At 38.6% G+C, this 26,056-nt stretch overlaps 1 long non-coding RNA gene across 5 annotated transcripts in view; it reads left to right on the forward strand.

Moving 5' to 3' along the window:
• LOC109498550 overlaps window positions 1–26,056 on the forward strand; it is a 528,643-nt gene that overhangs the window by 57,412 nt on the left and 445,175 nt on the right. For 2 of the 5 annotated variants that reach the window (XR_006595728.1, XR_006595730.1), the window contains exons 7-8: window positions 20,317–20,461; window positions 20,795–20,877. The exons of the other annotated variants lie outside the window; for them this stretch is intronic. This is a non-coding gene — a long non-coding RNA (uncharacterized LOC109498550). The remainder of the gene's footprint in view (window positions 1–20,316; window positions 20,462–20,794; window positions 20,878–26,056) is intronic. 5 annotated transcript variants of the gene reach the window in all.

Consider the following 26,056-nt stretch of genomic DNA (forward strand, 5'->3'; position numbering starts at 1 on the left):
TAAAACAAAGCACAATTCTGAAGGGAGCAGGACATGCCAACAGTATTTGTCAACACACACATACTGAGAAAACTGTTCTGTAATAGCTGCTGAGCCAAGCAGAGGGGAAACAGGATGAGAAAGACATGACTTCTGCCCTGGAAAAGCTTCTTGGATGAAGGTGGAAAAAGATCAGACTTAATATCTTTATATTTCCTGCATCTGTTGGAAGACAACAGCATCCGGTACATCCGGCAAAAGGCTGTTTTCTCTATCCAGGTGAAACTGGAGCGAAACACATGGAATGTCACTTAACTGATCAAGTCTTGCTCTCATTACCCCTTTCCCCATATTCACCAAACAACTCGAATGTTACTTTACTGCAGTGATCATGAAGTCTGAAGAATAACGGTGGGAATATATATTGATGTTTGAATACTTACATTTATAAAATGTGCTCCATTGGGAAAAATACTTAAATTCATCTGCATGCTTAATATTTACATGTTTAAAGAGATTCAGAATTACTATCATATTTCTACATTTATGGTGGTGAAAAAAACTGTTGTTACAATGATTTGTTTGATTTCTGTTCATAATTCAGCAATAGTATAATCCTGAAGTCATTCATCATCTTTTTTGTATGCTCTTCTCCCAGTCTGTTTGTCCTCCTACTTTCTACCCTGTCTCTGATCAAGGCATTCAGCACCCTTCCTGTACTCAGCAAGAATTTGAATACTGGGGCCCTTTTTGGCTTCACCCCTTCTTTTACCTGTAGATCTACTTACTGGTCCAATTATGTCTTGCCATGTTGCCTTTCCCAAGTGTGTTCTCTTCTATTACCTCTAGGTTTTAATAGCCTTTAATGGATGTGCAAAATAAAGACTACATCTCCCAGTATTTCCTTACAGCTGAACGTGTTTCTCTGTCTCTACCCTGACAAACGAGATAGGTAGTAATGCTGTGCAGCAACTTCTAGGAAGCTTCGTAAGAGACAATATGTGTGCCATTTGTCATATTATTTTTTGTCTGTGTGCTCCCTGGCTGGAGGTGAGGCAGCCTTTTTTTTTCTTTTAAAGAGAAGTTTTTAATTTTGAAGGTCAATTTTTCCATTTCTTTTTCTTAATGGATTTTTCTTTTGGTGTGCTATCTAGTTGCAGACAGGATAACCAAGGTCACAAAAATTTTTTATGTTTATTTTTCCTAGAATTTTTATAACTTTAGCTCTTATTTAGGTCTGCAATCCATTTTGAGTTAATTTTTATGCATGGTGTTAGGTAAGGATGCATAATCGTTTCCTAGGGCTGCAAGCAGCCCTTTTGAAATATGACGCAACAATACCAAGCATAGCGGAGTATCAGGATAACAGAATGGGGGTCTGCCAGTGTGAAGCTGCTCTCCCACGTCTGGACTGCTTAACTCTGAATTTCTTTCATGTGAGAGAAACATTTCTGTCTTTCAGAAAACACCACTGTTTTCGGTTCTCTCTTACATGACTCTGATCTAATCCTGATTAATACATGTCTGCTGCTGTCTGTTTCTTGCTCTCCTCACTATTGTTATTAATCTCACAGGAGACTGATAAACATAATGTAAGCCATGTAGTGGAAGGCTTAGCAGCACAGGCTCCGGAATATTCTTGTGTGGGTCTCTGCTTTCTATATAGCTGTGCATCTCTTTTCCTCAGTTTTTTCATTGTTAAATGGGGACCACATAAGTTTATTGACAGAAACAAATGAGATAATGCCGATGAAAAACCAGATGCGTGGAGTCCAGTGGCAAGTGCTCCATAAAAGGTAGCTTCCCTTGATATTATCATATTGCATAGTTTTATCTGAGAGAGAGATCTTAGAATAAATGCCGCCAGACACGATACACTGATACAATGATTTACTAAATAGTAACCTGCCAGTCATACTCTTCTCAGCTAAGTCATTTTTATGTTTATACCAAAATTTTATATTTGGCATATTTATGTTTACATTTAAACTCAAGGTGCCCAAATTTATAGGACATATTAAGTCACAGGCTTGCGCTGACTGATCTGTACATGTTGATGTGCCGTATTTCTCAAAATAATTTTCTGGCATCATCTTTTATACTGTCTTCTTTGGCAGTGGAGCCTCTCGTACCCAGGTTTTGTAATATCTTCTATAATATTTACCACACCTGGAGGATTATTCTGATTATTTTTTGCCCTAGGCTTTCTTTATGCAAACATAAAACTGTGAAACAGAATGTTTTCCAGACAATTTCAGCAACCACCTGATTAAATTTCAGACATTCAGTCAAACACTTCTGCCAAATCTCACACTCCATCTTTTTCTTTTCAGGGATCCTTTAAAAACAAAATTTTTAAAAAGTTGATTGGATGTATGTATCCCAATAGTGTTTGTGACCTGGCTGTAATCTGCAACATTTTTAAATAGTCTTATTCTTAAACAGGATAATGTATTTTATTTTGAAATCATTGTTCACTCAGCAATACAATTATTGATGCCTAGTCTGTAACTGTAGCCCGACGACTGTAGCAGATTTCCCCGTTACTCTAGTCCAAGTGCTCTTCTCTCCTGCCTTTCCCAGGTCACTTCCTGAATCCTCCTACACATCGCTGCACAGAACTCAATCAAGTCACTCTCTTGCTCAGTAGCTTTGGTTCACTTTCTCAGTGAACTCAATCAAGTCACTCTCTTGCTCAGTAGCTTTGGTTAGCTTTCTCACCTGTCTCTCTATTATATTTTCTTTAAAAATTTAATGTTTATTTATTTTTGAGAGAGGGAGACAGAGTGTGAGCAGGGGAGGGGCAGAGAGAGAAAGATACAGAAACCGAAGCAGGCTCCAGGCTCCGAGCTGTCAGTACAGAGCCTGATGTGGGGCTCGAACCCATGAACCGAGAGATCATGACCTGAGCCAAAGTCGGATGCTTCACTGAATGAGCCACCCAGGAACCTCTGTCTATACCATTTCCTATTCTTCCAGACATATGCCACCAACTCCATGAAACCTGATACCTGCAGCCAAACATGATATTTCATTCTTCTGCCTTCCCAGGAAGGGGAAAATTCCCACCAAATCATATATCTTGTAGAATTATTATGTTTTGCCTCAAATTATTCAACTTTATTATTCATGACTGCCAAAACTGAACATGGGTGGGCTAGGCTTCCCTTGGCCTCTGTCATGTTGATTTTTTTTTCTCCAAAGGAGTTTGGTAGGGCAGGAGGTTAGAAATCCAGGACCCAAAGATGTGAGCAGAGGCAGAATTCGTGAACAGCAAAACTGGGGAAGTCAGAGAAAGAAACTGAAATAGGAGTTGACCCAGAGCTTAAATCTTGTTGGATTAATGACCAAGTGAGTTGGAAACAAGCAAAGCTGAAGGAAATTGATAATGCGTTTTGGGAAATCAACTTTGATTTCTAGCCAAAGTTTATGCGTTTCTGTCTTGGACTGGCAGGACCAGTGAAAGGTAGATGGGATGGAATTGCTGGATGGGAGAAGTGGAAGTGGAAATCCAATGGGACCAATTAGCTCTGTATCTTTAAATGGCCTTAAAATGTATTTTTTTTTTCATTTTTTTTTCAAAGTAGGGTGGGCGGTATGACATTATTAGAAGGAGAGGCAGATGGTGTCACTAATTTGGATTGTCTCCCAAATGATGCCTCTTGGCTCTGCTCTTTGGATTCTAGATCACATACTGTATTGTGTTTGGTGGCCAACAGCCTCTTCAAACAATAACAAGGTAGAAGTGGGCTGAGCGGGGAGCTAGAAGTAGAAGACCTTGTTGATATGGAATGGTGGAAATATGCAGAATTAGTATCATGAAAATGGGATTTGAGCTAAGCTCATTATTAGCACTGCTGCAAACTGCAAGTTGTAGATGTCTCTGCAGAGTTAATGCTGTGTGTTAAACTGGGGGATTTTCATGGGCCACCTATGGATTTCTATTGAAGGCGAGGCTAAAGATCCTGTGGTGGTTTTTGTGAATGGTCACCTTACCTCCTGGGAGCTGTAAGTGTTGTAATCCCCTAGTGCTCCCATATTTTAGTGGTACTCTGTGTGTGTGTGTGTGTGTGTGTGTGTGTGTGTGTGTGTGTGCGCGCGCGCGCGCGCGCAACTCTTTCAACAAAGGATTCAAAGCAATTTGGACTCTCCCTCCATAGTTCTTCCTGATCTCTCACTGAAACTCTTCTAATATCTCCTAATTGATATACATCTAGCTCCAGCCTTACATCCCTGCAGTGCTTCATTTGTATTGCTGGGAAATCTTTGTGGAACACAAAGCTAATGGTTTCTCATTGCCTGAAGTAATTTGGCCACATATCTAAAGGTGGCATTCACCTACACATCCTGTAGAAAGCAGTCTTTTTGTTGTACAGACATGGCCTTCCACATCCTGGCTTTTCACTGTCTCCTGCCTTACACTGCTGTAATCCTTTGCTCTACTCATGCCTCTCGGCATGCAGTTTACTCACACTCCAGATTGTTTCTTGTCCATGTGCCTTTCCCACAGTACTGTGTGTACTCATGGATCATGCTATTTTTGATGGAATACTGGATGGTGTATATAAAATATGTAACCAATTTTGAAATCTAGGATGATGTTATTACCTACCAGAAATAATATATATGTATGTCTGAGAGGAGGATTTAGCAACCTGATTCTCAGCTCCTCTTTTGTTGGAAATGTGGTCTCAAATGCCAGTCTCACCAGCCTGGGTTTATTTCTACTGCTAGATAGTCTTTACTGACTTAGTACTCTAATGATTTCATATATATATATATATATATATATATATATATATATATATATATAAAACATATGGTGGTTGGTCCATGATTACCAGAAGTGGAAGTATGAATAAGTAATTTTAATACTTTTAATACCCTGGGAAAATTACATCAAATCCTCCAAAGTGGAGAACACAAACGTCTCTTATTCTTGGTGAAGAGGGGTCATAAAGAAATATATGTAGATTATTCCTGGCTCCGCTCTTAATCCAGTTATTTGCCAACAATTTATAGAGTTAGACTAGTTATTTTGATTTTCCATTTGGCAAGTTGTGTATATGAACATGGGTTACTATATTTTTCCATTCTCTTAAGTACTCTTCTTGCTATATATGTTTTTCCTGAGAAAACTATATTTCTAATCCTAATCAAAATTTTTTTAATTATTTAGTTACGACATTTTGTCTCAAAGTAATACTTATGAATTAAAATGTTCTGCCTAAGCACTGTTAGTAACTGGAAGTGTAGGAGGGTGTTTTGGCTGATACTCATAGAGGCACATGAATTTTCTTATCACACTCCCCCAGAGCATCTCTGTTTCCTCTGGGAAGACAAGACCTTGAACTGTCAAGAAGTTCTCATAGGAAAGGCTCTAGCCATTCCTTGATTTACTAGGGCCCTGAATTTAATTAGAGTTTAGAAATATATAAACATGGTTGAAAGACTGAGATGGTCCACCAAAAGCCATGTGCAAGGATGGCCAACACAGTTAGTTCTTGAGATCTTGAGAGAAAAATCATATGAAGGTACAAGGAATCCAAATACGGTGGGCCAGAACAAACTTGATTCCAAATGCAGTGGAAGGCTGTCCTTTGGCCACCCTGCAGTGCAGCACTACCAGATTGCTATTCCTCGTGGTAGTATGATAAAGAAGATCTGTGGACAGGCATCCATGTTTCTCTGCGGTGGGATTCTCCCTTCCCAAGGCTGAATATCTGCCAAAGGTGGTTCTTTATGCCTGAGCACCAAGTGAAAACTGAAGACTTGGCAAAAGATGGTGGAAAGTCCAATGTATTAGCATTGGAGAGTGAAGATAATTTATTTCCCGAGGGACATTAGTGGTTCAGGGAAGAGCAGAGCCTTTGACAGAGAGAGGCATTGCTGAGTAGAGTAAAGGTTAGAAAATGGGACAGATACACAGGGATAATTTTAGTCAAAATAGAGGAACTGTAGAACCACAATTCAGAGACTTTATTCTATGTAAGATACTTCATTTCTCAACTGTTGGGGACTGTTATAGAGTGAGTGCTTGTGCCCCTCCAAATTTATATGTTGAACTCTACCCTCAGTGTGATGGTGTTAGGAAGTGGGGCCTGTGGAGGTAATTAAGATTATATAAGTTCATGAAGGTAGGGCCTTCGTGAATGAGATTAGTGCCCTTGTAAGAGTCACAAGAGAGGTTTCATCCTCTCTCTGCTCTCTGCTCTGTGAGGACATAATGAAAAATCAGCAGTCTGCAACCCAGAAGAGGGTCACACCAGAACCCAACCCTGCTGGTACCTGCTCTCAGACTTCCAGCCTCCAGAACTGTAAGAAATAAGTGTCGGTTGTTTATAAGCCACCCAGTCTGTGGTATTCTGTAATAGCAGTCAGAACTAACTAACATGGGGACTCTTAGTATGACTTAAAAAGAAAGGGATGCCTGGGTAGCTCAGTCAGTTAAGGGACTGACTCTTGATTTCAGCTCAGGTCATGATCTCATGGTTTTTGAGATTGAGCCCTGCATCTGGCTCTGTGCTGACAGTGTAGAGCCTGCTTGGGATTCTCTCTCTCCCCGTCTTTCTGCCCCTCCCCGGCTCATGCTCTCTTTCTCTCAAAATAAATATTAAAAAGGGGGGATGGAGATTCTGTTATTTAAAAGGTGAGAATCCTTAATGTCACTTTTAAGACTACTAAGAGTCTTTAATGAAGATTTCTGAGTAGGCAGAGCATGAGGGACATTTGTATTACATAGATAAGTAACCCTGAGGACATTCAGATCCAGGGGAAATTAATCCTTGGAAAAATCAGGACTTCTTGAAAACCAAGTAAGTGGTGATTCGGAATATGTCTGAACACTGGCTAAAGAAGCTTGAGCCCTTTGTAGTGCAGAATATTAAAAATATATTTATCCTCCTGAAAAACTCTTTACCTTTAACTCCAGAAAATACGTTGAATATAGACAATTAAACTGTGAATTTTGATCTGTCTACAAAAACTAGTTTCTCTAATATCCATGAGCTGTTGTTTATCAGGGGGGATGGCATTTAGAATTTTCACAAAGAGAAGTAGATAATTCTTACTACAAAGATGCCATTTTTTTCCTGAGTAAAATGTATATTGGTAAAAATTATTTTATGAACTAAGACATTTATAGAGTCCTTTTGGAAAGAAATTGCACAGCTGTTTATACATTCATCTTGGTCTTTCAGTGAGTGTGAGGTCACAGCAAGTGACCAAACACCACTGGAATGGCTTATCTGCAGAGTCAAGGGACTGCGGTCCATTCAGGAAATACTCTTTCTGGGATGTGGTAAAAGAACCTGTTGGTTTTCTTGAGCCCATACCTAATCTTCTCAAATCCTGATTTTATTACCAGTGATAGACAATGTTCATATAGGACTCTACATGATTATAGTCAACCTGCAGGTAAAATTGGGGATTTCTCTTCTTTCACCTCAGAAAGAAGCTATGTTAGTACTAGGTAGCCCAGAATGGTAAAAAGAAAAAAAAAGTGCCTAGAACTTGCAGAGTCTCAACCCTAGAGACGAAGAAGTCAGACAATGATACAATCATGGCAGGTTTAGGAGGAATAACTGAAGAGTTCACCAAGATCATGACAGCAGCTTTCTGGTGCCACCATAGCCTGGGTGCCAGGAGCAGCAGGAGGGAAACTGGCAGGAGGAGGGCTAGAGAACGGTAGTGTGCTGTGTTGGGGGGCTCTGCAGTTAGGCACATCTGAGCCATGCTACTGCTTCTTTCTACCTCTCTTATCTTTGCAAAGCAGTTCAGTTCGGTAAGCCTTAGTTTCTTTATTAGCAAAGTTGGAATAATATTAAGACTTTCTTTGTATTATATTAAATAATATATGAAAAGCGTATGATTTATTATCTGGCACATAGTTGGCATTCAACAACAGCAATAATAATTATTCACATAGAGACTTCCCTAAAATTTGCTCTTGTTTATACATTAAAAAAATATTTTTAAATGTTTTTTTGAGAGAAGGAAAGAGTGAGCATGACAGGGGAGGGACAGAGAGAGAGGTGGACAGAGGATCTGAAGTGGGCTCCACTCTGACAGCAGAGAACCCAGTGCAGGGCTTGAACTCATGAACAGCAAGATTATGACCTGAGCTGAAGTCAGACGCTCAACCAACTGAGCCACCCAGTCGCCCCTAAAATTTGATTTTCTAAGAGGAAAAGAAGAATGCCGGTCATCATTGTTGAAGTACTTCAGGGTAAGGAGTAGGGAAAAGGAAGGAATTGTATGAAGGAAGCCATTTTGGAAGATGAGAACAATACTTCGATATTTACTAGATAATTTATGAGAAATAGTACGTCAGAATATTGTGATGGGATCTTGAGTCAGAGATAGAATTTGTGAACTTTAATGTCTTGCAGATAATTAATGTCCCAGGAGGAAGATTATAGTGATAAAGAACTGGAAGTCTGTTGCCAGAAGGTACCTAGGGATGTGCAAGATTATTCTACTGTTACAAACGTGAAATGGTGGATGTAAGAAATGACCCCTGGCAAAAAAGAGATGGCCTGAAAATGCACTTTGAAAAAAGAAGATTTCCCAAAAGAAGCTAAGAAATAACATTCTTGAACATATTTTTTGACACAACTATATTTGTAAATGCAGTAGTTTCTTATTTTGCACAAACGGAACAAAAAATGTGTCAAACATTTGCACTATGGATGCTAGGGCTTGGCCTCTTAATGCAGAGGAGGACATAGCATCTGCTCTGAAGGAGCACATAAAAAAAATCATTTTATACCCAACAGTGCATTGCCGTGGAGGTATATTTGTCTGAAAAAGCCATAAATGCAACCGGACTAGAAATGCCATTTTCATGCTTGGAAACATAATCTAACTTCATACTAATTTGGAAGTCTATATGTTATCTGTTCTCTGATTTGGAAGTTTGTCAAAAAGCAATGTAATTCTGATCTGACCACATATTTAAGGCATGAGAACATCCATCTGTAACAGTTTGTATTATTTTCATCATAGAATGTGGAATAAAATGTCTGATAACAGAAGACACCATATAGATACACGGTCATTTTGCTGTAAAAGACCATCTGCCTACCTCTGTACAACATGGTCAGAGAAGCATAAAATGAAGACCCAAATCCCTTTATATTCTTGAAGACCAGATGCCTTATGACATGACTGATAGTAGGGAGAGCTCCACCCCATTGTCTATCCAGAGGGTAGACGTTAGGTAATAGGCAAACGAACCAGCTGTCAGGAATTGGAAGCGCCATGGCATTTTAGAATTTCATCTTTAAAATTTAGGATCAAGCTTACATGTTCAGATTAGCAATTTTATGAGCTACCTTAGGAAAATAATGGCATTGCAGAATAGGCAAAATGTAGCTGTTTGGTGTCTTACACTAGCTATGGCCAGTACTTTAAAAATGCTATATTCTTGAGTTTTGAAATAAGTTCAATGCTTCTTTTCTTGGGAAATCATGAATTTAATGTTAAGTGTAATGCAGTGGATCAGGAACTGAAGTGTGAGCCATTTGAATCCTGTGTCCGGATGGGGAATGCTCTGGAAACCTGGGCACTGGGAAGCAGAAACATGTTCCAAAACACTTCCTCCCAAGGCAGAAAAATTTTATAATACTTGTCAGGGCATTGGGTGTAAAGTGAAAATTAATAACAATGATTCTTTTTTCAGAGATGAGCCTCTCACTTTTGCTGAAGTATTTTAATATGCTGCCTGATTAGAGACAATATGAGAAATGAGCCTCTCTGATTCTCATTTTTGGCTAAAAGTCTTGGCTGGCTGTTGGGACAATCTGTTATTGCTGGCTATTGCTCTGGGGGTGGGTTAATGCCAGCTATTCAGATGCTCACTAAAATCTATATTCACGTGGAATGATGGTTTTCTGCTTCCAAGTGATCAGCTTGCCATTTTTTTGCAGCACAAGCAAAAAAGACTGCCTTTCTGCCCCTTGGCCTTGCGGGAGTTTAGGGCCTGCAGCTCATATTCTCTGTACTTGCTCAAGCTCGTTAGTCAGTTTACAGCCATCTGTCTTTATACCATTAACCCACTTGATTGGACACCATACTGTTGTTTTCTGTGTCTGTTCTGGTAAATTATGTGCATCCTGAGTTGTCCTAATGACATGCTGTTCTAATGACAGCTCCCTCAGAGGGGATCTGGGTAGAGAATACCTCTGTGAGAATCTCAAACTGTGGCAGATTTTGGTCCTGGAGGGGGTGGGGAGCAAAAGGAGGGATCCAATAAGGGCAGTCCTTGATTCTGCTATAGGAACAATGAAACAATGGAAAAATGTCATCTTTTACTGTCCATTGGGCATGGCTAGAATACAGGGAAGCATAAGAGAAAACCAAATGGAGACTGAAGCACTTTTCCAGCGTTGGTAGAAAACAATGCACGAGAGAGAATGACAACATGCAAACAGTTAGCAGTGGGAGCCTCAGGTTTCTCCTCTTCTTTCTTTAACTTGTCCCATTCCTGCCACATCCTGGATCATCTCCCTAAATTCTGCTCATGCTGCTTGAATAGGATAGAGATAAAGAGATAAAATCAGCCTGTGGTTCCCCAGAAGACCTTGCACAGTTTGAGAAGCAGAGCTCATACCCATCATAAGGAGAGAAGGCAGGATTCTGGGAGCAGAGCTAAAATAAATTTTTCTGTTGCCTCTCCAGAATTCTATAGCAGAATTTTAAGAAATGCTGCGAGTTGACAGTACCTCAAGATATTGCGTGCCGTCTCAGGAAAGAAAGAAATGAAAGTGACAGTGGTTGTATGGGAAGCAAGGAAGAGATGTACCTTTTTCCCATTTATTAATTTATTAAAAATTTAAGCTATAAATATAGATTTATGGATATTTATTTTATCATATGGGTTTTAATCCAGTTTTATTATTATTTATTTTATTGCTCAGAATTTTCTATTTTGCACCTAGGCTTATATTTTCCCTTTCCAATCTACTGCTTCTGTAAGGGGTCCTGGTTTCCCTTACTGGAGAATGATATTTAAAAACCAACATTTGGGAGCCAGACAGGTTAGTTGCTATTATGATGTCATTGCTTCCAGGCCCTTTCAGTGGACAAAACTAGGAACTATATGTATGCATATCCACTCATGCATATATATATATATATATATATATATATATATATATATATATATGCATCTATAATTATTTCCGTACCTGTTTGAAAAAATATCAAAATTCAGGTTATACTGTTACTCTCATTCTAATCCAACACAAGAAAATCCTTCGGTCTTTTCTTTTTTGTAACTGCCTCTCCTAATGGTAAGAACCTTGGCTTCCATTATTGACAATATATTTATTTATTTGTTCAATCCTAGTATGCATATAAGGTGGTTTCAGAATTGCTAACTCATGCTTCTGTGAGAAACACATTTACTGACTAGAATACTGTACTTATATATAGGGGTTTTTTTTGTCTTTAGGATCTAGGTTTATTTTGGTAATACATTTTATTTCCTTAAATTTAGTTTTCAAGGTGACCTTCTTCAATATGAGCTATAGGGAGATACTTATCACTCAAATAGATTTTTGGTGGTACAGGTTATCACTAGTGCACAGCAATGTGCAAACTGTTTGAAGATAACAGAGATACTTGTAATCTAAAAGAAAAAAAATTCACCCAAGTTTGCTTATTTCATAATTAGAAGTAGACACTTTGGTATAACTTTACCATTTTCCTAGTATCAGCTCAAACATCAATATTTCTGTGAAGTCTCAGAGCAACATGCTAAATTAAAGTAAGAGGGGAAGTCCATTCCATCACACAAAGTTTTGATTTCAGTTGTGGTATTAACGAATCAAAAAGACTCAAATGCTCCGTGCAGCTGTCCTGTTGAACAGAACTTAGCTTGTTCAGAGGATTTCAAAATAGTGGATATTAATCCATATTATGTCTGTGTGTCTATATCTCTATATATAATGTGGTACCTTCCTATAAGTTATTTGCACAATTTATAACCTCCAAGACTGATTTTTTTCCAACTTCATATTTAGTGGTAATTTTTCAAATCCGAAGGATACACAAGCAGTTCTTTAAAATTCCATCAGAAAATTAAAGTAAGAACACCTTGACATTTATACCTATTAGTATAGCAAAAGTTAAATAATGACAATGAATGAAAGTAATCCATTCATTCAATGCATATTAATTGAGTCTCTTTATATGCTAGATGTTGGGAAAACAGTTGCAATTAAAACAGACAAATCTCTGTCTTCACAAACTCATATTCCAGTGGAAGAAAGATGGACAATTAACAAAATAAGTATGTTGTATAGTATTGGAAAATGGCAAATGAGGTGGAGCAGAGAAAGCAGGAAAGGTGGGTAGGAAGTGTTAGGGTCTGGTTAGATCAATTTCATTAGGATGGCCAGGGAAGGTGTTATTGAAAAATAGACAATTAGGTAAAGACTTTAAAGGACGGGAGGGGAGAATCTGGGGGGACCATCAGCCTGCAGACCTCAAGGCATGAATGCATTCCGAAGAGCAGCACAGAGGTCAGGATGGCTCAAGTGGAATGAATTAGAGGGTGTTTTAAGAGATGAGGATGGAAAGGTAATGAGGTGGGGTGTAGGGACAAACAGTGAGAAGCAGGCTGGGAGTAGAGTGTCTGAAGCTAACATTAGGGATGTAGCCTTTATTTTATTTGCAGAGGCAAGCACGGGAGGCTGTTGATCAGATGTGAGATGTGATGAAGATCTTGTCATTGCCAACTAACTATATAACCTTCCGCAAACTCAGTTTCATGCAGCCGACTCTGTCATTACCACCTCTTATCTTTTCATTTTACTTTCTCTAGAAACCCAGCTTCAGTGATTCTTTGATCCTGCCAGAACCTCCAGTCCGTTGATAACAGCTCCTTTCTCTTCTCCTTTATCCCTTGATATCTTCTCCCTACTTCTCAGCCTGGTGAAATTCTATGGTCAGGCAGTCATTATGATCATGCCATTGACTGCACCCATAATTCCCTTGCTCTTCTTTCTTTATTTTGTAGTTGTTTGGTAAAATCATAACCCTGGTTAAATTTGGCTCCCCATATTTTACACGTCAACTGGTGCAGCTAAATGAGGCAGGAGGGAAATCACATCTCCAGGACTGGTCTTACTTTGAATTCAAGACCATAAACCTCAGATACACTCTGAGTGTCTCCAAGAAATCATGCCAGGCTTTACATCCCCATTCATACTCCCACCCTACAAGATTATTGATCACTTCCTTGTCCTGCCTGAAACCTGCAACACATTCTCTTCATCTTTCCCATCTTGCTTCCTGTCTTACTAAAATAATTAGAAAATCAGAAGAGGGGTGCCTGGGTGGCTCAGTTGGTTAAGCCTCCAACTCTTGATTTCAGCTTAGGTCATGATCCCACATTTCGTAGGTTTGAGTCTCACATCAGGCTCTGCGCTGATAGTGCAGAGCCTGCTTGGGATTCTCTTGCTCCCTCTCTCTCTGCCTCTGCCTTGCTCACTCTTCCTCTCTCTTTCTCTCAAAAGTAAATAAATAAACAACAACAAGAAAAGAACATCAGAAGAAACCTTCCACAGAGTTTCACACCTATCTACCCATCATCAGTATCTGCCTGATACCTTGTGCTTTCTTGCCCACAACAAGAAATAAACTTTAATGCTACTGTCCAAAGCTTATTTCTCTACCTTGGGCACTGGATCCCATTTTTCACTGTTTACTTAAGCACATCACTCCTTTCATCCCACAGTATCAATTCTTTTACTCCCTTCTGGAACACACTCATTAATATGTGGGTGTTCCTTTCATTAAAACAACAATAACAAAAATTAAAAAAGAACAGTGAAAACATCTCCTTCAACCCTAGTTCCCTCACCAATCCATTCTTTGCTTTGCATTAGAGCAAAATTCTGCAAAAATGTCTCTGCTTATTGATTGTATTCTCTTTTAATTCTCTCTTACATTTATCTCCATCAGGGTTTCATCTTGACCATAACCACTAAAATTGTTGTTGTCAAGGTCTCAAGGTCACCTTTCCAAATCCCCTGCTCAATTCTTAGTCTTACATTACTTGATCTATCAACAGTATTTGTTTTTTTATTTATTTTATTTTTTTTAACGTTTATTTATTTTTGAGAGAGGGAGAGAGAGAGTGGGGGAGGGACAGAGAGAGAGGGAGACACAGAATATGAAGTAGGCTTTAGTTTTTGAGCTGTCAGCACAGAGCCTGATGTGGGGCTCAAACCCACAAACCGTGAGATCATGACCCGAGCCGAAGTTGGACGCTTAACTGACTGAGCCACCCAGGCATGCCTATCGACAGTATTTGTTAACAGTCAGTCCCTCACTCCTTTTCTTCACTGGCTTCCAGGACGCCAGACTCACCTGGTTTTCTTTTCACCATGGTTGTGGCTCCTCCTCAGACTCCTTTGCTGACTCCTTCACTGTTCCCTGCATCCTAATAATGGGGTGCCCGGAAGCTTAGCTCTTGTTTCTTTGTTTTGTTGACACTCATTTTCTTGGATCTTACCTAGTCTCATGGTTCTAAATACTCATATATCAACAACTCCCAAATTTATATCTCCAACAAAGACCATTCTCTTACACCTCACTTCCATTCATTAGAGTATTACTGTCTCTGTATCTTGAAAATATATTCAGTATACTTAGAATCTGATCACTTACCATTAATTCTGTTACTGTCACCCTGATGTATAGTCACCATTATTTCCTACTGAATTATCACAGTGGCCTCATAATTGGTCTTTCAGATTCAGACCTCCTATACACTTTGTCAGCATAGTGGACAGCAGACAAAATGAGAATAGACTCTATGAGGTACTAGTGTGAAAGCAGGAAAGCTGAAGAGAAGTTAGCAGTAGAGGTGGTGAGAAGTAGTCAGATTCTGAATACATGTTGAAGGTTGATCCAATAGGATTTGTTGATTAGAGAGTCAGAATGCCTTCGAGGTTTTTGCCTTGAGCAATTGAGTGCATGGAGTTTGGTGAAAGAAGGGGGCTTCTACACTACAAATAACTCTAAAAATTTTCATTTTTTGAAAAGCCATATGGCAACTTGTAAGCCTTTTATATTCATACTTTTTGAACCACTGGTCCTATCTTGATTTTTTCAATAAAAGGAAAAGGCTCTGCGTATAAAAATGGTTATTATAATATCATTTACAGTGGTACAAAAATAACATGGAAAATATGTATAATATAACATTAAGTGAAAACATGATATGATATGTTCACTAATAGAATACTATATAATATTAATGGAAGTGGATAAATCAAAATCAGAATTTCCAGTAATAAATCAGTTAATTATGCTAGACCAGTGAGAAAATGAGGTATTCGTTTTAAGTTCAAATATTCTTACTGTTTTCTGTTTGCCTTTTTGTTTCTTATTTGGCAGATTCATAACTAAGACCAAAGTTGGCTGTTTTAGTCTTTATGACGTGTGTGTTTGCATTCTGTATATTCATAATGGTTGAAGCCAGTAACCTAGGATTTTGCTTTGTCACAGTTTACCTGTAATCCATCAGCAAATCCTGTTGCCTCTCCCTTGTAAAAAAAACATTACTAAAATAATTTCTCATCACCTTCACTGTTGCTACTGGCCGAGTCACTATCGTCTCTTGCTTGAATTACCATGGTACCTTTTAAATTCATCTCCCTGCTTCTGACTCTCTGTAGTCTATTCTCTATACAATGGTACTTTAAAAATAATATCAAATCACATCACTCCTCTGCTCAAAACCCTACAATAGCTTTCATCTTACTGAGAGTAAAAGCCAGAATCTCTACAGTAGTTCGTAAGACCCTACATGATGCAGTCTCCGAAGATTGAACTCCTACTCTCTCCTTTTTCTTATTTGTCCCTGGCACACTGGCGTTCAGACTATTATTTGTTTATTTTTTATTTATTTTTTACCTTTTGACCCTCTTCATCCATTCCCCTGCCCTTACCTACTGCCTCTGGGAATCACAAATCTGTTTCTTATATCTATGAGCTTATTTTTTTTCTTATTTTTTGTTTTAAATCTTCTACATATAAGAGGAATTATATGGAATTTGTCTTTCTCTTTTTTTTTTCCACTTAGCTTTATGCCCTTGAGGTCCATCCACATTGTCACAAATGGCAACATTTTATTCTTTTTTGTGGCTGTACTAGTCCCTTCTCTACATACATACATCATATTCTTTAACCATTCATCCATTGATGGACACTTACTAGTCAGTCTCCTTACTAGTATGGTTCTGTTCAGGTTTTCTATTTCAACATGACTCAATCTTGGTAGGTTGTTTATTTCTAGGAATTTATCCATTTCAATGGGTTGTTCAGTTTGTTGGCATATCATTATAATCTTTATGATCCTTTGCATTTCTGTGGTATCAGTTGTCACATCTTCTTCATTTCCAATTTTATTTATTTGAATCCTCTCTCATCTCCCCCCACCTCCTTGGTGAATTATGTCAGTTTCATTTATCTTTCCAAAGAACCAGCTCTTAGTATCATTGATCTTCTTATTGTCTTTTTAGTCTCTATTTTATTTATTTCTGCTCTAGTCTTTGTTATGATTTCAGTACTTTTAAATTTATTATGACTTGTTTGTGGCCTATGATTTTTCCTGGAATTTTCCATGTGCACCCGGGAAGAATGTATATTCTGCTACTTTTAGATGGACTTTTCTGTGTATATCTAATAAGTCCATCTGGTCTAATGTGTTATTGAAGGCTTATTTTTATTTTTTATATTTTATTTTTATTATATATATTGCATATGTATACATATATACGTATAAATATTTATATCTAAAATTCTCAGTAGTTAACATACAGTGGAGTTTTGGCTTCAGGAGTAGAATCCAGTGATTCATCACTTACATATAACACCCAGTGCTCATCAACAAGTGTCCTCCTAATGTCCATCACACATTTTCCCCGCTCCTTACCCCCATCAACCCTCAGTTTGTTCTCTGTATTTAAAAATCTCTTATGGTATGCCTCCCTCTCTGATATCTTATTTTTCCTTCCCTTCCCCTATAATCATCTCTTAAGTTTCTCAAATTCCACATATGAGTGAAATCATGTGATATCTGTCTTTCTCTGAATGACTTATTTTGCTTAGCACAATACCCTCCAATTCCATCCACGTTGTTGCAAATGGCAACTTTTCATTCTTTTTCATCACCAAGTAATATTCCATCATATCTACATACCACATCTTCTTAATCCATTTGTCTCAGTTGGTGAATATTTGGGCTCTTCCCACAATGTGGCTATTGTTATTGGTGCTGCTATAAACATTGGGGTACATGTGCCCCTTCAAATCAACATTTTTGTATCCTTTGGATAAATTCCTACTAGTGTAATTGCTGGGTTGTAGGGTAGTTTTATTTTTAATTTTTTGAGGAACTTCCACACTGTTTTCCAGAGTGGCTGCACAAGTTTGCATTTCCACCAACAGTGCAAGAGGGTTCCCCTTTCTCCACATCCTTGCCAACATCTGTTATTTCCTGAGTAGTTAATTTTAGCCACTCTGATGGTGTAAGGTGGTATCTTATCGTGGTTTTGATTTGTATTTCCCTGATAGAGTGACGTTGAGCAGCTTTTCATATGTCTGTTTGGAAGGCTTATTTTTAAAATTGGATGACTAATCCATTGGTGTAAGTGGGATATTAAAATTCCCTAATATTGTATTGCTATCTGTTTCTCCCTTTAGGTCTGTTAACAATTGCTTTATGTATATATAGGTGGTTCTATAATGGGCACAAAAATATTTACAAATGTTATATTCTCTTGTTGGATTGATCCCTTTATCATTATATAACACCTTTTTTGGTCTCTTATTGGAGTCTATGTTTTAAGATTTATTTTTTCTAAGTATAACTATTCTAATCTTCTTTTAATTTCCATTTGTTAGCATATTTTTTTTGTCATTTCACTTTAAGCCTGTGTATGTCCCTATATCTAAGGTGAGTCTATAATAGGCAGCATATAGATGGATTCTTTTTTTAAAAAAAAATCCATTCAGCCACTCTATATCTCCTGATTGGATAACTTAGTTCATTTATATTTAAAGTAATTATCAATAGGCAGTACTTATTGCCATTTTGTTAGTTGTTTACTGGCTGTTTTTATAGTTCCTCTCTATTCCTTTCTTTACTTGGTTCCTTCCTTTGTGTTTTAATCACTTTCTTTGGTGGTATACTTACACTCCTTTCTCTTTATCTTTTGTGTATTTGCTATAAATTTTTGCATTGTGGTTATCATGAGCTTTAGCTTTTGCTTGTTTCCATCTCTCCTTCAATTCTTTTTTTTTCCTCCTTCAATTATGAATGACAACTTTACCAGATAGAGTATTCTTGGTTGGCATTTTTTTTCCTTTAGCACTTTGTGTATATATTTGTACCATTTCTTTCTGGCTGGCAAAGTTTCTGCCAAAAAATTTGCTGATAGTGTTATGGGGATTCACCTGTACATAACAAGTTGTTTTCCACTTGCTGCTTTTAACATTCTTTCTTCATCTTTAACTTTTGACATTTTAATTATAATGTCTCTTGGACTCATTTTGTTTGCAACTCTCTTGGCTTCCTGGATCTAGATGTTGTTTCTTTTTCAACTGTTCTGCTAATGAACCCCTCTAGTGTGTTTTTCAGTTCAGTGTTGTATTCTTTAGCTCTGTTACTTGTATTTGGTAATCTATTATATTTTTCATCTGTTTGCTGAAGAGTCTTACTATGTTCATCCATTCTTCTCCCCAGTTCAGTAAGCATCTTTATGATTTATTACATTGAACTCTTTTTTTTTTTTAAATTTTTTTAAAAGATTTTTTTTAACGTTTTATTTATTTTTGAGACAGGGAGAGACAGAGCATGAACAGGGGAGGGTCAGAGAGAGGGAGACACAGAATCTGAAACAGGCTCCAGGCTCTGAGCCATCAGCCCAGAGCCCGACGCGGGGCTCGAACTCACGGACCGCGAGATCGTGACCTGGCTGAAGTCGGACGCTTAACCGACTGCGCCACCCAGGCGCCCCTACATTGAACTCTTTATCAGCTAAACTACTTCTCTTTCATTGAAGTTTTTTTTTTTTTCTGAAGTTTTATTGTTTCATTTGGGACATATTCCTCAGTTTCTTCATTTTGCTTGGATCTTTGTGTTGGTGCCTATATAGTAGATGAAACAACTACTTTTCCAAGTTCTTGAAGGAGGTGAATCTTGTTGTTGAACCCTGCCCCAGCTCTTTGTCATCTCCCAAACCATTGTGCTCATCCAAGTAGTCTATCATATTTTTTAAAATCTCCCAGTTTGTGAAGATGTGCCAGGCCCTGTTGGTGTCCCAGAAAGGAGGATCTCAGCACCTAGCCCTGTTGGCCAGAGGTTCTGGTGTTGTCCCTCAGGCTGTAGTCACAAAAATTGGAGCTCTAGATGAGTATATAGACTTTTTTCTGGGAGATACAAGCTGGAGCAAGGTAGAGAGAGAGTGCCAAAATGGTGTCCACAGCCTATGTTCTTTGAGAGTAGCCTTATAGTCTACCAGATGTGTGTCAAACCTAAAGCCAGCCTTCAGGCTGAAGCAGCAGAACTGGAAAAGAGACCTCCTTCACAGAAATACTGGAGTGTGTGTCTCCTTCTGCTGTCTGCACAGGGCCCTGGGTTGAGGGGGGCAGTCTGCCAAAAACTGTCTCTCTAATTGCCATAGTCCTGTGGTACCCAAGAATATAAGGCTGCCTAGTTACCGGAGCCAAGTGATCAAGGGGCATCCCCTGGGCAGCAGCTGCCAAAACAGGGGCATCAGATATAAAAACCAAGGCACCAGCCGTGATGTAAATCTCACGCAGACACTGGTGTTCTGGGGTGTGGCAGAGAGAGAGGAAAAAGATAGTGCCCTCCCTCCAAAGTCTCTCTAAGGATTATAGTCAGCTCCTAGATGTGTGTTGAATTCGAAAATGTGCCACTGCCATGGTGATTAACTAGTAGGTCTCCTTTACAGAAAGACTAAGCTCCCAAGTATATTGCCTCTTATTGTGCTCTGGCTGTGGTAGCTATTTAAGAGCTCTTTCTCCATCGCTTACAGTCCTTTGGGCCCGGTGAGCAAAAACCCCACTGGCCACCAGAGTCAAGCTACATAGAGGTATTCCCTCACAGCAGTCACAAAAACTGGGGCACCAGACAGGGGTATGAGCTCCTTTCTCTGTGATACCAATTATTATAGCCACATGGGACCAGGAATTCAAGCTCCTTGGCCTCCAGAGCTAGGTAGTCAAGAGATGTTCCTTGGGTGGCAGCCACAAAAACTGGGGGATAAGATGCATGTAAATGCTCCTTTCCTGTAGACAGTGGTGCTCTGAAGAACAGCAAAGGAGGAGTGTGAAGATGTTGCCCACCAGTCTCCATCCCTGGAGAGTGTTCCAGGAGGCTCTCAGATGTGTGTGTTAAATTAGATGCCTGACTCTCGGGCTGACACTTTAATATAACCAGGTGAGTCTCCGTCACTTTAGGTCTGGACCCCTTTGGCTTCCCTGGATCTTGGTCTGGGTCAAGTGAATCTGAGTACCGGGCCCTGTAAGAGCAGTCCTCTGGGTCTTTACAATCTTGTGGGTCTCCTTGGTTTTTATAGTTAGATGTTTTGGAGGCTTGTGTCTCAGGTGCAGGTCCTACAAGTCTTGGTTCTTGTTGTGCCCTTCACTCCTTGGGGAGGAGTTCCAGGTGCTAAGTCTTCTGGTTGTGGATTGCTACACTGGGGGTAAGGTTTATAGTGAGATTGTATCCCAAACGATCCATGTGCTTTTCTTCTCATTTTCTGATGTGTAGTCACCACCCAGCCGGCCTGTAGGTTGTTGTCAGAGGAAATTATTCCACGTGTCGCTGTGAACTCGGTGTGCCCATGGGAGGAGGTGAGTTCAAGAACTTCTGCACTTCCATCCTGATCTGGAACTCTTGTTTTGAAATATTTTTATATTTATAAAAGGGAAATATGATAAAAAATGTAATTTAGTGTCCTCTTTTTTAAAACAATTTTTGAACATTTATTCATTTTTGACAGACAGGGAGAGAGCGTGCAAGCAGGGGTAGGGCAAAGAAAGAGGGAGACAGAATCTGAAGCAGGTTCCAGGCTCTGAGCTGGCAACACAGAGCCCAATGCGAGCTCGAACCCACAAACCACGAGATCATGACCTGAGCCGAACTTGGAAACTTAACGGACTGAGCCATCCAGGTGCCCCAGTGTCATCTCTTTAATATATACAATAGCTGTATCCTTTTATACATTTTTTTTCTGGAAGGCATTTACTTTTATCAAGTGGTGAAATCAATTCGTTATCTAAGTTCACAAAGGGTTTTTAATGTTTATTTTTGAGAGAGAGAGAGAGCAGGGAGGGGCAGAGAGAGAGAAGGAGACACAATTCGAGGCAGGCTCCAGGCTCTAGGCTCTGAGCTATCAGCACAGAGCAGGACCCAGGGCTTGATCCCATGAACCATGAGATCATGACCTGAGCTGAAATCAGGAGTCAGACACAACCAACTGAGCCACCCAGACACCCCGAGTTTACAAATATTTTTAATGGCTATTTATAAATAAGCTCTCAAAGACTTCTACCCTAAGAGTTCTGTTTTACTGCAACAACCTTGTACTAGAATGCAAAATCAAGGGATTTGATTTCAAGGCCCAGCTCTGTCAGTTTTTCACTGTGTGATTATGAATGAGGTAGGTAACTTGAATCAGGATTTGTGTTTGCAAAATGGGGATATCAATCTCTTTTCTTTATCCTTGATGGAGCAGTTGTGAAGATCAAAAGAAATAATGTATCTGAAAATGCCTGGAAAACTATAAATCGCTACAGAATGTGAGTGGTAATTTAGGTTGAGATCGCTTGTGCTTCATCCTGAATATTTTATCCTTAGGTCTTAATTATCATCTTCTCCCAAAAGTAATGCTTCCCTTTGAATGCAAGTCAATTATTTTTAAGAGACTAAGTACTAATGGAAACATATCTTTTCAAAGTAAGAGCAAAACCATAGGATGTTAATAAATTATGTGATTATTTCACAAAGAGAAGTAAAAAAATAGAAATAGGCATAATTTGTTGGATGATCTTATGCATTCTAAGTGTGCTCTTAACCTAAAAAAAAAAAACACTAGCAAAAGTTACACAAAATTTTAAGCACTTGACAAAAGGAAGTAGCAGACTACTCAGTCATCTTATCTGTTGTTTGAATAGGTCTTTCTGAGCAGGTGAAATATGAAATTAGTTTATTAACAAAAGATTAAAATTTCCATCTGGCCAAAAGTCTATGGGAAGGTGTCACATACACAGAATCTCAGCGTGCAGACTGGTGTCTTATCATAAATCACCAGCACTTTCTTGAGGAGGAAGATTCACAAAGACAGTAATTCAGGTAGAACTGAAGAATGAGAAAAATATCAGTTTTAAAATATAAAAAGTTGAAATCATGGTCCTTTAAGAGAAAGATTTATGCAGCACGTGTTCAACAATCACAAACAAAAGGCAAATGAAAGGGTTTATTGGTCTGCAACAAATCTTTGCATTCTCTCCAAAGCTGCATATATGTTATGGGTGATACAATTCATCAGGATAAAAATAGGATGCATTGTAAAATGAGAGAAGCCAATTATTATTTTTGAAAGGACAACAAAAATTTGCCCAAAGTTTATAGCTACTGCTGCAAAGCTATACAATAAAAGCAATGTGATTATACAGTAGTTTAGCTAAAAGTAAATCATCTGATGCCAGAGTAAATGGACAGAAATAAACTACAAAGTATATTTTGCTCATGAAAATGGGGATCAGTTTTGGCCTCGATCCAAGCTGAACTACATATAAAAAAAAGGGGGGTAAGGCATGCTTTAAGAAGTTTCCTTCACTCCAGACTGCAGCCTTATTCCTTCCTAACTATATGCATCCAACTTACTCTGTGGTGAGTAGAAGCGGGCTGTGTCTGCCAAGAAAGTAGGTGACTTAACCATTTTGAATCTCAGTTCTGTCATCTATAAAATGAGAAAGTAAAAGATCTCTAAATTCCTTTCCAACTCTTTAAAAAAGAATACTTCATGTTTCCAGTTTTAATGTCATCCAACCTTAAACGCCAATTTTAGGAGGGTGGGCTTCAAGTATTTTTGCTGCAAACTACTAACAAAATTGATTGTTCTCTAGGACTACTTGACATTTTAGTTTTCTTTATTTTCCCTTGTATTGGATTCTCTGTGTCCTTTACTCCACATTCTCTTCTGTTGTTCTTTTCCTTGGCCTAGTCCCTCATTTTGTTGGAACATAATCTCCAGGATGCCCTGATGAACAAAAAAATGCAGGGGAGGTGACAATTGAATTCCTGCATGTATGAAAATGACTCTTTGTGTCCTCACTCTTACCTAATCGACGGGTTTCAGAGTTCTGGGTTGAAATGCATTGGTCTCTCAGAATTTTGAAAGCAATGCTTCTATCGTCCTTTAGGGCCTATGGTGCTACTGATAACGCCAAGTGCCATTCTGATCGTTGTGTCTTTGTGTATGAGCATTTTTCTCTCTGAAAGTTTTTGAGATCTTCTCCTTATTTACAGAGTTCTGAAAAATGTGCTGTGGGGTGTTTTTAAACATTTATTGATTTATTTTTTTAATTGTACCTGTTGAACTGGATGTTCATTCTCTTCCGTTCTTTTTATTTTATTTTGAACTTTACAACTTTTATCCCCTGTTCTCCCTAATCTCTCTTTCTGGAATACCTATCAATTAGATGATTGATTTTCTAATTTTCTTATATTTTGTCTCCCATTTTCCTTCTCTGTTTGTTTTACTTTATGAGATGTTATCCTCAACTCTTCTAATCATGGTATTAAATTTTTTATTTTTGTCATCAAATTGCTCATATCCAAGAGTTCTATTTTGTTCCATGAAAGTTCTCTCTTGGACTATCCTGTCCTTTTTGTCTTTCTGGAGACCATAATTTAATTTTTTGTTTTACTGGGATTTTTCTTTGACTTTTCCTTTTCTTTTGAGTTCCTTATTGCTATTAGTTTGTCTTGGTCCTTCTCATTTATACTGGAGACTTTCCTAAAATGTCCAGTAAACCTTGGATGTCAACTCATATTTAAGATAGAGGCCTTAAAAACCAGTTGGAAGCTATTCATTTATTGGTAGGACTTATTGAGAGTTGTTTTGTGGTTGCTTCAAACCTGAATATTCCCGTGAGGAACCCACAATTGTTAGTACATTTGAGGACCCTCTCTTGACCAGTGATCAGCTCCCTCTCTTTGACTTCTTTTTTTTTTTTTAATTTTTTTTTCAACGTTTTTATTTATTTTTGGGACAGAGAGAGACAGAGCATGAACGGGGGAGGGGCAGAGAGAGAGAGGGAGACACAGAATCGGAAACCGGCTCCAGGGTCTGAGCCATCAGCCCAGAGCCTGACGCGGGGCTCGAACTCATGGACCGTGAGATCGTGACCTGGCTGAAGTCGGACGCTTAACCGACTGCGCCACCCAGGCGCCCCGACTTCTAATTCTCATGGGGTCAGGTACCTGGAGGCAAATGTGGCCACCATTTGTTCCTCAGAAACTGAGTCAGAGAAAGGAGCTTAGGTGGCAGGAGGGGGTATCACTGTTTAATTCTGTTTTAAGAATGGCATCTCCCCTTCACATACCTCGATGTGTGTGTCTTCTGAATCCTTAGCGATGATGCATGGTTTCTGCCTAAGTTAGAGAGCAGCAGGTGGACTGTGTGGGGCTCAAGAGGTCCAACTGCTCTTTATAGATTTCGGTAAACTCTTCTGTCGTCAGTCTTCTATATCCATCTGCATTTACAATCTTTGGTCTCCAATTCCTAAATCTATCTAATGTTCTATGGCATTAATTTTCCTGATGATTCATTAGCTTTCCTAAGTTAGATATTTTATGGTTTTCCAAATATCACTGATATCACTTTACTTCTGTCATTTGTTTTGTTCTCTATGTGTTTATGTTTACTTTTCCTTTTCCTGTTATTTTAGTTGTATTTATTTTTTGGGGGTAACAGAGTGAATCTGTATATATTTTTTCATATAGAAATATAAATTATGGTTAGCAAATTCTATATAATAAAACAAACTAACCTTCTATTCTCTAGATTTTAGTGATTAACACAGTAGAAGTTGATTTTTCTTTTATGTAAATTGCTCAGGTGTGTGTTCTTGATGGTTGTGTATCTTTCCTCCATGTGATAATCCAGGGATCAGGCAGCTCCCATTTTATAACTCATCTATCCCCTGGGAGCTCTTTGTCTTTGAATCAAGCTGGCTAAACCAAAAGAAAGCCTGCTTCTTCAAAACCTTGGTCTGCAAGTCATAGGCATTATTTTTTTTTCTCATTCCATTAATAAGAAATTGCCACATGGCCACATAAAATGGAGGGAACAGGAGGTATTGGCTGTTGGGGAAACACAATATTTTGCTTGCCAGATAACCATCTTTGCTAGAGTCTGGCTACCAATGTCCATTTGTACCCTTTTTATTCTTTTTTTTTTTTTTTTTTTTGAGAGAGAGAAAGAGAGAGAGAGGAGAAAGAGAAAGAGAAAGAAAGAGAACAAGAATGAGAACAAGAATGAGAAAGAGAAAAAGAGAATCTTAAGCAGGCTCCGTACTCAGCACAGAACCTGACCTGGGACTTATCCCATGATCCTGGGATCATGACCTGCGCCCAAATCAAGAGTCGGACATTCAACTTACTGAGCCACCCAGGTGCCCCTCTACCCTCTATTTTTCTCTATATATAGAACCATTTTACTCTGTCCTCAATAGAGATAGCCTAAATTCCCAATTTTATTCCTTGAAACATTTCAAAATCCAGTGTCCCCAGAAAATGTCAATCACTTGTATCAGATCTAGATATGGCTCTTGAAAGTTTAACAACTTACAGACTAAAAGACAAATTCCTTTATTTCCTGACACCTTTCTATGCACACACATGTACAATGTACAATGATGGAGAAGAGGCACCCCATCTAGAAAGAGAAGAACTGAGAAACACAATAATTACTGGCTTGGAGCGGTGATAGAATCCTGATGACAGGATTCTGTCTAAAGAGAA

The sequence above is a fragment of the Felis catus genome, chromosome A1, assembly GCF_018350175.1.
Source record: "Felis catus isolate Fca126 chromosome A1, F.catus_Fca126_mat1.0, whole genome shotgun sequence".
Taxonomy (NCBI): Eukaryota; Metazoa; Chordata; class Mammalia; order Carnivora; family Felidae; genus Felis; species Felis catus.